The sequence below is a fragment of the Anopheles darlingi genome, chromosome 3, assembly GCF_943734745.1.
Source record: "Anopheles darlingi chromosome 3, idAnoDarlMG_H_01, whole genome shotgun sequence".
NCBI classification, from domain to species: Eukaryota; Metazoa; Arthropoda; class Insecta; order Diptera; family Culicidae; genus Anopheles; species Anopheles darlingi.
This window is the reverse complement of record NC_064875.1, coordinates 40,522,513-40,531,925: the sequence shown is the minus strand read 5'-3', so window position 1 is coordinate 40,531,925 and position 9,413 is coordinate 40,522,513. Positions and strand designations below refer to the sequence as shown.

Below are 9,413 nucleotides of genomic sequence, written 5' to 3'. Positions count from 1 at the left end.
CCCTCGGTGGTGCGTACGCGTCGTCGTGGTCGTTGTCGTTGTCGTGGTTGTCGTCGTTGTCGGTGATACCGCGTTTAGGTTGGTGTAGAAGGCTTTTCGTTCCGTGTCGCCTCCGAAGTCCGGGGACGGCGATTCTGCTTTCCGTTTGTCAGCAAAAACGGGGAAAAAACAAAATGGCTTTCGGAGCAGAACACCACGCGACATGAAGGCAGAAGTTTAGACAGTTTCAGAAGCAGCAACAGCAGCAGCAGCAGCAAGTGTCAAGTTAAACAAGTGTTGAGTTGAAAAGTTTCAAACTAACTTCTCGCACGTCTCGGTGTATCTGTATGTGTGTGTGTACCGTGGCTCCACGGTCGTACCAGCAGCAGAGCTGCATCTGCATTCATGGGACGCAATTTACCAGCAAAAAAAAACCTGACTGGATTATTATGCTGCTGGCCCTTGTCGTGCGTTTCGATGGCGGCTGCTTCGAGAACTTTGTTTACCTTTCGCCTCACGAACACCGCCATCACCGTCGCCGTCGTCGTCGTCGCTTGGGAAAACACCTGATTTCAATCAACGAGTCGAACCGGTCGTGACGGTCCTCAGCAGGCGATGTGTTTTCGGGACGCTAGAGCTATAGGGGTAGCGTCTATGCCACAGCGAATCGTTGCGCTGGCAGCACTGCACTGCATTCCGCTGCACTGACCTGTGTGCAGACCGAAAATCAATTAACGATTCATTCATTTCATTTCATTCGACGCGAGGACCTGCCAGTAAAATCGTTTAATTCGAGAGAGTCAAATAGAGAGAGAGAGAGAGGGCGGTAGATTACTTTTAATTGTACAGCCACCCACCACCATCCAGTGTGCCCTCCTGCCGCCTGGGCCTCTTGGGTAAAAGGACTTTGTAGACATCAATCCACTGCTCATCCAGCCGTAGCTCATCCAGCCGTAGCTCATCCGCCCTCCAGTAAGCCACGAAACGAAGCGTGAAGGCCGTGCCGTGGAACAGAAACAGGAGAAGTAGTCCTGCAAAGGGATACTCATCGGCACACCAGTGCACACCGGGCCTGTGGGGTGGTCGTTTTCGTTGGCGAATAAAAAAAAACGGAACGGAACGGAAAAAGAGCTGCTTGCTGGTATGGCCAGGCGTGCGCCCCCGGGTGGGTGAAGGGGAGGAAGGGAAAGCGGCTGTAAAGGCCAAGTGGGCCGCCACCCATCGTTTTAGCTTGAGCGGCGGCACCGTTTGATCAGAACGTTTCGTCTTAGCATCGTCGGCAGCCTCGGCAGCCGCTCTACCTCTCCGCTACGACGCACCTACCTTTTCGACTGCCGTAATGGTCCGCGACCAGGCCAGGCCTGCCTCCACCCTACCTCTCTGCCTGCCTGCCTGCCTCCCGGCCTTGATCCCATGGATCGGCGCTCCCATGGATTTGTAAATGTCCTGCGGCGGTCGCTACGTGCTACGTGCTGCTTGCGGGAAGCTTGCGAGATGGGAATCTCGGGTCTCGGTCATGGCCTACCGCTTGCCTTCCTTCTCTTCCGTACTCTTTTTTTTCTTCGTTTTCTGGTTGTTTCTTTTTCTGTTCTGTCATTTTTTCCCCTTTCCGTTCTACGTTCTCCGTTCTTGGTTTTCCAATTTGTGCACGTTGAAGCATTCCCAGAAAACCCTGGCCCAACAGCCCGGTCTGATCTGGCCTGCCTGGCCTGCTGTGATAGGGGGACGGTGGTGAGGCAGAAAGAAACGAGAAAACGATGCGAGAAAGAAGCCACCAGAAAGTCAGCAAGAAGGTCTTTCCCGGGTGGTGAAAGCAAGAACTCTTTTCTGCACACAAACCACAGGCACACACACACACACACACACACACGCACAGAATCGTGGCAGGCCTGCTTCGCAACACACTTTGGCTTAACATCGATGGTTGGATCTCTTCTGCTGCTGTTGCTGCTGCTGCTGCGTGTGTGTGTATGTGTGCATGGCATACGAGTGCGAACATAAACAGACTACTATTCCGGGGGTATGCAGCATCCAAGCAAGCGTAAAGGACTGCTGCTTTGCAGCCAGTGAAGTGTGTGTGTGTGTGTGTGTGTGTGTATATTTTGTGCGAGCGTCAAACTTCCGTTCTTCTGATCGTCGCTCGGCCGCAGAGTGAAAGAAGTGAGCTTTTCGGCGGTGGAGAAAATGGAGCGGAAGGGAAGGGGAGAGGTCGCCTTTTCCCCCTCAGTTTCTGTACCCGGGAGCTTCGTGTTTTTCGTGCTTGCATGCGCTTTCACTCGCGCGCGTGTGTGTGTGTGTGTGTCTGTGTGTGTTTGTGATTGGTTTTCTGTTATCTTTCGTCCTTTAACTCACGCTCTCTCTTTCTCTATCGCTTTCCTTAGATACGCTTAGCGGTGTGCGCGGTTTGTTTGGTTGCCCGTACGTAGAACGGTACGTCAGTGAGAGAGTGTGTGTACGTTGTGTGTGTGTGTGTGTTGTGAAAGAAGTCACCGGTTACAGGAGAAGAAGAAGAAGAAAAACAACAACAACAACAACAACAACATCCAGTCAGCCAGTCAGTTAGACGACGGATAAGTGTTGTCGGCGTCATTGGTTCGCTTTCACCGCCGCGTTGATGGAGCATAAGAAAAAGAAGAAACCCAAGAAGCAACCTCGAAAGTGTGACTTGTGAATGTGCGTGCCTGAATGTGCGTGCGTGTGTGTGTTGTGTAACGATTTCACTTAACCGGCCTTAAGGGTTGGCCCCCCTTAGGGTGCTCACCTCGTCATGGCGCACGCATCTTGCGGCCATTCGCCGGTGGCCCAAAGTGTACCTTCCACCACTAGCCGCCATTAGCCGCCACTAGCCGACTCCTATTTCGTCGCCCATAGTTACCGAGGTAAATCCACAAATGTTTGAATGTGTGAAATTGTGAGAAGATTGATGGGATGACTTGATGACAGTTTTGCGGTTTCCGGTCCGGTTCACGGTTGCTCCGCAAACCGCAAAGTCGCAGTCGTCGCCGAAGCCAACCGCAAAGGCAATGGTCCAGCCTTCCAATCTAATCAAATTAACCAAAGGTCGCATCCATGATGCATCTCTAGTGAGCTGCGACCACCATCAGCCTCCATGCACGTGCGTGCACGTGCGTGCGTGTGTGTGTGTGTGTGTGTTAATGATCATGGCGAACTTTATGGATCATTACGCAACGCAATTGATATACGATGCGGCGCGGTCGCGACCGGGCTGTCACCGGCATCGGGAACGGATGACATTAAAACCGGTTGTAGCACGCGTGAAGGGCATCAGTTATATCGTGATGCGCTGATGGCTGATAGCACCGTCTAGGTCCAGGTCCAAGTTGATTTGCCGTCAACCCCGTGGTTGATTGATTGCGATCAGCATCAGAACTGGGAGGGTGGCTTCGGCAATTGTTGATGAGCGACGTCGTTGACAATTAGTGATGGCAAATGTCATCGAGCCGCCATGTCATGCCGTGTTTGATTGAGTTGCCAGGCTCGTATTGGCTCGTCGGTTTTCGGTTCTCGGTCTTGGTTGAAAATTATACCGAGTCCACGGTTTTTTTTTCAGCCTTTTCTATTTACAAAGTGGCAGCCTGACCGTCAAACGATCAAGTCAAGTCAAGCACAACAACATGCAATCAACTCTGTGCTGGTCGATTGATTGTGAAAATGTGTGATTTTTTAAAACCGAAATCAAATTATATTTCACTCAAAGCGAGAGGTCGAGCTCTCTATACTTCCCCCGTTTGAGGGGTCGATTGTTTCCAAATGGATTAACAAAACAATTAGCAACATTCCGGGGTGTCTGTGTGTGCCTGTGTGTGCATTCGTGTGTTTTGTGCACGGTAAAAATGAAGGTGCAAAGAATCAACAAAACATCATATGATCAATCGTGGAAGGGCTGGGGAGGAGGAACTGACCGGTTGGTTGACTGAACATTTGAGCATCGGCAAAACGTTCACCATTCAATGGCAAACAGGCCAAACGCCGTTAATTGTAGGCCTTTAGTCCCCGGTGGCCTCGGCCCCAGTTCGGTCCTGATTATCGCTCATCCGTGGGCACAGTTCCGATTACAGAGCTAGCAAATAGCGCAGACCCAGCCAGCCAGTCAAGTGGAAAATGAGAGGAGAATATTCGGGATAGCCCGCGGGGTGGGGCTGGCGCTACCGGATGGTATCACGATTGACCGCACATAGGATCGGTCTGGCCTGGCAATGGCAAAACAGTGAAAGCCTGTTTGAGTTAGAATCGGGACCCACGCAAGAGCTCATTTCTCGGCCGAGAAATGACGTAAAACGAAAAGAAATGTGTCATTTTGTAGGTAAATTATTCGATTATTTTTTAAGTTGACTTTTTCAACTTTTACTACGACATTACCCAAAAGTTTTCGCACAGTACTGCAGGTCACCTTATTTGCCCTCTTGATACACATTATGTTCATTCCTGCGCGGTTTTATACATTTCTTATACATTTTTTCCAAATTTCCTTTTGACATTTTTTCAAAAGAAATCGATGGAACGAAAATCATTTTTATGGATCCTTGGAGTATTTCCTATGACATCGATCTCTTGGAAAATGAAAAATTAACGCCACACCTGATCTAAGGACAGCTACCTAATGCAGGCCATTAGGAAACAAATGAAGGACAAAATTCTTTCCTATAGAGTCACTTCTTTGCACAATAAATTCGAATTAACGTTGCCCCCATGAAACAGTTACCTTTTTGTTACAATTATAGATCCCAGTATTGTAGAGAACTGTTTGACCCACTTTTGTCTATAGAATCGATTATTTGTAACACTTTTTGTCTGTTTCATTTTGCCAGATTCAACGTACGAGCCCTTCAGTAACGTTTAAATATGGTATTTTGATATGAGTTTGGATATTTCACCAACCAAATCGAGCATTTCATAGTGAGTGTGCATATGTTTGTTTCGCCTTTCACGTTTGACAAATTTTATCACCAAACAAACAAACAACTACGATTAAAACACTGTTAACGGAATTGCAAAGTGACTCCTAAGCTCACAACAGTGATTTAAAACGTGCGTCCGGATTCTAACTGAAACAGGCTTTAGCTAGATATGTTGGATTGCGATGCTGGTCGCTCTCTCTCTCTTTCTCCCGCTCCTTCTCTCATGCGGCATCAAACGAGAGCATCGAGCATAGCAGCAGCAACAACAGATGTTGGGCTGAACCATTCGCATCCACGCGGATTCAAGTGAACGCTCGGGAAAGGTAGAGAACAATAGTAGTCCAGTGGTCCTTCCACGCTTCGGTGCCCTCAGTAGGCTACTAAAAACGCTAATGCGGTGGAGGTCCGACCGTTACCTCGGCTGGAATGCACCAGAAAACCGAAACAAAGAAACGAATCTTCAATTGATCTATCCTACCAGAAGCATAAAACCTATTGGAGGAGCGATTACTGTGAGACAAAACTATGGCCCTTTAACCTCGTTCTTCAATGAGCTTTAAGCTTTCGCTTTACACTCGCTTAAAGGACACTTCTCACACCACCCTTGGAAAAAGGGGTGACAGCAGCTTCATTTGCAATTCATGCTCGACATTGCTCTTCTCTCTCTCTCTTTTTCTTTTGTTGCTTTACAAGCTTAGCAACAAGGCCACGGCAAAGGCCACGGTCTGGTAAAATCTGCACCACACGGACCAGTTAGAGACAGAATTATTCACTAGAATGCTACATGGGCCGAAGTAGGGCTACCAATTTCCCTCACGAACACGACGACAGCTTCCTCTGTTCGTTCGCCGGAATCACGCAGCACATGGAGCTGTTGCGCTCTCGGAGGTCCCACTCGAGCGTTCCTTCTTTTTCTAACGCTTCAAGGACCACGAGGACAAGGTCAACCGAGGCCAGGCCATCCTCCTGGCCATTTGCCAGCGAACGGCCCACTGGCACCATAAATGCAGCCGAGCACCATTTGCTGAACGGCAAGAGAAGGCTTATCACTGACGTGACACTCCGAAGTCTGGAGGTTTTTCGGTACGCTACCCCCGGTCCATCCCTTTTTTGTTTACAATCCCGGACGACGACAACGACAACGACGATGACGACGACGACGACGACTGGCACTTGCCGTAGCGCCTAGCGCCAACGGGAATGGATTCTTCTTTCATCTTGACACAAGTCGTTCCGTTCCGTTCGCATCGCTGCCATCTCGATGTTACTAATCCCGGCTACGTGTTCGCGGAACACTCCGGACACATCAAGCCCTTTCTGCCGCTGGCGCACTCTTTGCTTGAGCTTAAAAAAAAGGGGGACAAGAGGCGGAGTCCTTTTGGGGATGGTAGCATAATTGCTCGGGATGTTCTCGTGCAGGAAGTTCGCGCTGTCAGGAAGTGAAAAGAAAAGGTTCCGTTCTGTTCTCCGAGCTTCTCAACTGAATTCGCGGATCTCTAATGGGGAGCTACTCTAGCGAACTGAGCTGTGTGTATGCTAAATCGCGCTCAAAAAGACACACACACACACACTTCAACACACAGTTTTCAACCTCATCCAACCGGTACGATCAAAGTGTTCTACTTCAAGGCTCGTTGCTCCGATGCTCCAATTGCACTGCACTGCTACATACACTGGCCATCGGTCCATCCATAGCTGGAATCTTGTGTCACTGAAACCATTAAAAGTGTTGCATTAAAATTTATGAACCAGAGTTTCTCGATGAAATATTAAAATGCACTCCAAGATGACGGTGTAGAGTTAGCGATGCGTTGGCATCTGTTGTGTCTTGCAGATCGCTCAAAACCTGTTCAGGGTGGGGAGTACTCCCAGGGAGAAATAATCGTCAATCAATTATTCACCAGATGCCGCACCAGGTAGCATCAGCGTAAGAGACAATACCCGGAATGCCTTTCACGCCCGGTCGACGCCCCATCAACCCAACATTCCGCAAAACACTCAAGGTGCCGGCGCTGGTGATGCTCGTATGCTGTCATTCCCGGGCGGCATTGACCGTAGGTGGGTGTGGTGGGTCGCTGGGTGTGAAATGTTTGTTATGTTAAATATTCATTTGTGCAAACTGGCAAACAGGCCGGGCCGGGGCAACGGGAATGGTATTGACGGGTCCAAGTTTCGGTTGTCTCAGCGCCGACATCAAGACATGCTGCAGCCATGGGATGCAATGTTGCTACTGTTGGTGGTGGTGGAACTGGGAGATTTGATTTTCAGCGCAACCTTTGCTGAGTGCCACAAGGGGGCCCCGTCAGACAGGAGCAAGATGGATTCCGTTTCGAATCGTAAACCCATGGTAGAAACGCGGACTCACACTGATCGCTTGGTGCCCTAGTCGCAGGGGTTTGGCACGCGTCCGTTGCATTTCAAATGACCTTTTTTTTATCATCTGGACCCGCTACTTCCATTGAAACCCACGCTTTGAAATGCAGCATTCACTGTTGATCACTCAACTAATGCAGTGCCACGGTTGTGCCGAATCATTTCGATATAGTTCCGAACGAGCTGCTGGTTACTTTTGAGGGATGGAAATTACGGGCTACCAGGCGCCTCCATTGGTATTAAATACTGGGCGCCTCCATCGGTTTCAAGAATCATTTTAAGACAAAATCACGAACAAATTACAGTTTAAAAACGTTGTGTGTGCATTGTTGTTCACTATTCCATTATTATTTACTGTTATTGATATGGTAGTTAAGACAAATGATATCCATTATGTATCTCAACGCAAATTTTCGCCGCCAAAAACATACAAAATGCCCGTGAAACAAATCCGCGAAAACAAGTATTATAGTACAATCTTTTCTTTATAAAATCCTTGGAAAAATTGGCTTAAACCTTCTGTTGGCTCCTCCTATCTGATGGTACTATAGTTTCTTAATGCATGCTACGAGCTATGATATCAGTGGAAAAGAATTAATCAACTTATCAAATCAAGTTATAACTATATATTGAATTAAATCGAATCGATTTTTACTGTTAGCGCAAGCGGCCTCGTATACTGGCCATTAAAGGGTCGATGGGTTTATAGAGCAATTCATTCGTAATGTGAAAAATAATTGATCGTAGCATGCATCGTGAAAAAGATGATTCATTGAACAAAGCTTTAAAAACCAATAATGATTGTTTTATGTTCATCAATCACTCTTCTGTATGTCATGAGGTAAATCAGGAACTCTTCGATGCTTTTTTCATTATTTCTAGTTAATGACGGTAATGACAGGCTAATAATCGGTTATTTGATTACGTATTTCTTTAAAACAAGTGTGGAATGCGATTATAACAAAAATAATTGTGTTTGTTGATATTCCCTAGGCGATCAGTAAACTTTACTATTGTTTCGTTAGTTTTATAAATCCATCAGTGTGTGAAAATCATCAAGATGTATAGTATGCCATTCCAATAGACCTCTGTCCAACGTGGATCGATTTAATGACGCAGAACAGGAAGAAAATCATGAGAAATAAAAGTTAAGCTACTAACTACTGAAATGCGATCATCGATTTTGGAATTAAATTTACTTTGAAATAAAAAAAACTCTTATGGTCCTGTTTCATCGTCTGCTCAGAGTAAAAGCAGAGTAAGGGGTAATAGCATAACATAGCACAACGTTATTGCACTATTGTTGAGGAATAAGTAGCAAAAATCAAACTCATCCCAAATGGCGGTACAGAATAAACTGGAGTGATGCATCACGGAATATGCTGCATTCTAGTGTGCTTTCTAGTGTCCTAGTGTGTTCTCCAAAAGTGACAACCGCTTGCGGTTCGTGGTTCGATCTTTCAAGCCATAGCCAGCACGGATCGCAGCACGGGTTGAAGCTTATTGGGTGCCTAATCAAATGGTTTCGAACGTCACACAAACAAACACACTCACCCGGTACGTGCCGACACATTCGCTAATGCTGAGCCACACATCGCCGAAAGGTTATTTGCATAGTGGCAGGTTGCATGATGCATGACAACATAACATCGCAACCTACTACTGCATCCCATCCATTTTGCATCCGATGACCGCACGAGTGTTCCATGGCGTACGCGTGCACCTAACAATGCTGTTTCATTAGCGCATAATGCACCCTCCCCCCTTCCCTACCAAACCGCTTGTTGCATGTACGCCTCGAGATAAGACTGAATTATGTAGATCATTACGGATTGATTAGACCTCCCACCTCCATCTCGCCGGCCCGAGAACAAATAATTAGCCGAAGCTCCGAAGCGCCCAACGTCAGCTGACGCAACGCCCGGTGTTTGTTCAAATTCGTTATCATGTATTCATTGGTACCACCATGTGTGTGTGTGTGTGTGACTGTGGGCTGATTGAATTTCGCTAACAAAACCGTCAATTCGGATCGACAATTCATTATTCACTCGCAGCGCAGCGCAGGAGCGAGCGTCGCATCTTTGTTTGATTTGCGATTATTTATGATGACTTGTGAATTGTGCATTAATTTCGCAATCGTTT

The 9,413-nt window shown here is 47.4% G+C and overlaps 1 protein-coding gene across 1 annotated transcript in view; it reads left to right on the top strand.

Annotated features, from left to right (window-relative positions):
* LOC125955990 (5-hydroxytryptamine receptor-like) overlaps positions 1-9,413 on the top strand; it is a 78,838-nt gene continuing 69,425 nt past the window's right edge. The window contains exons 1-2 of the mRNA XM_049687381.1: positions 1-78; positions 2,361-2,858. The gene's annotated coding sequence lies outside the window, so the exon portion shown is untranslated. The remainder of the gene's footprint in view (positions 79-2,360; positions 2,859-9,413) is intronic.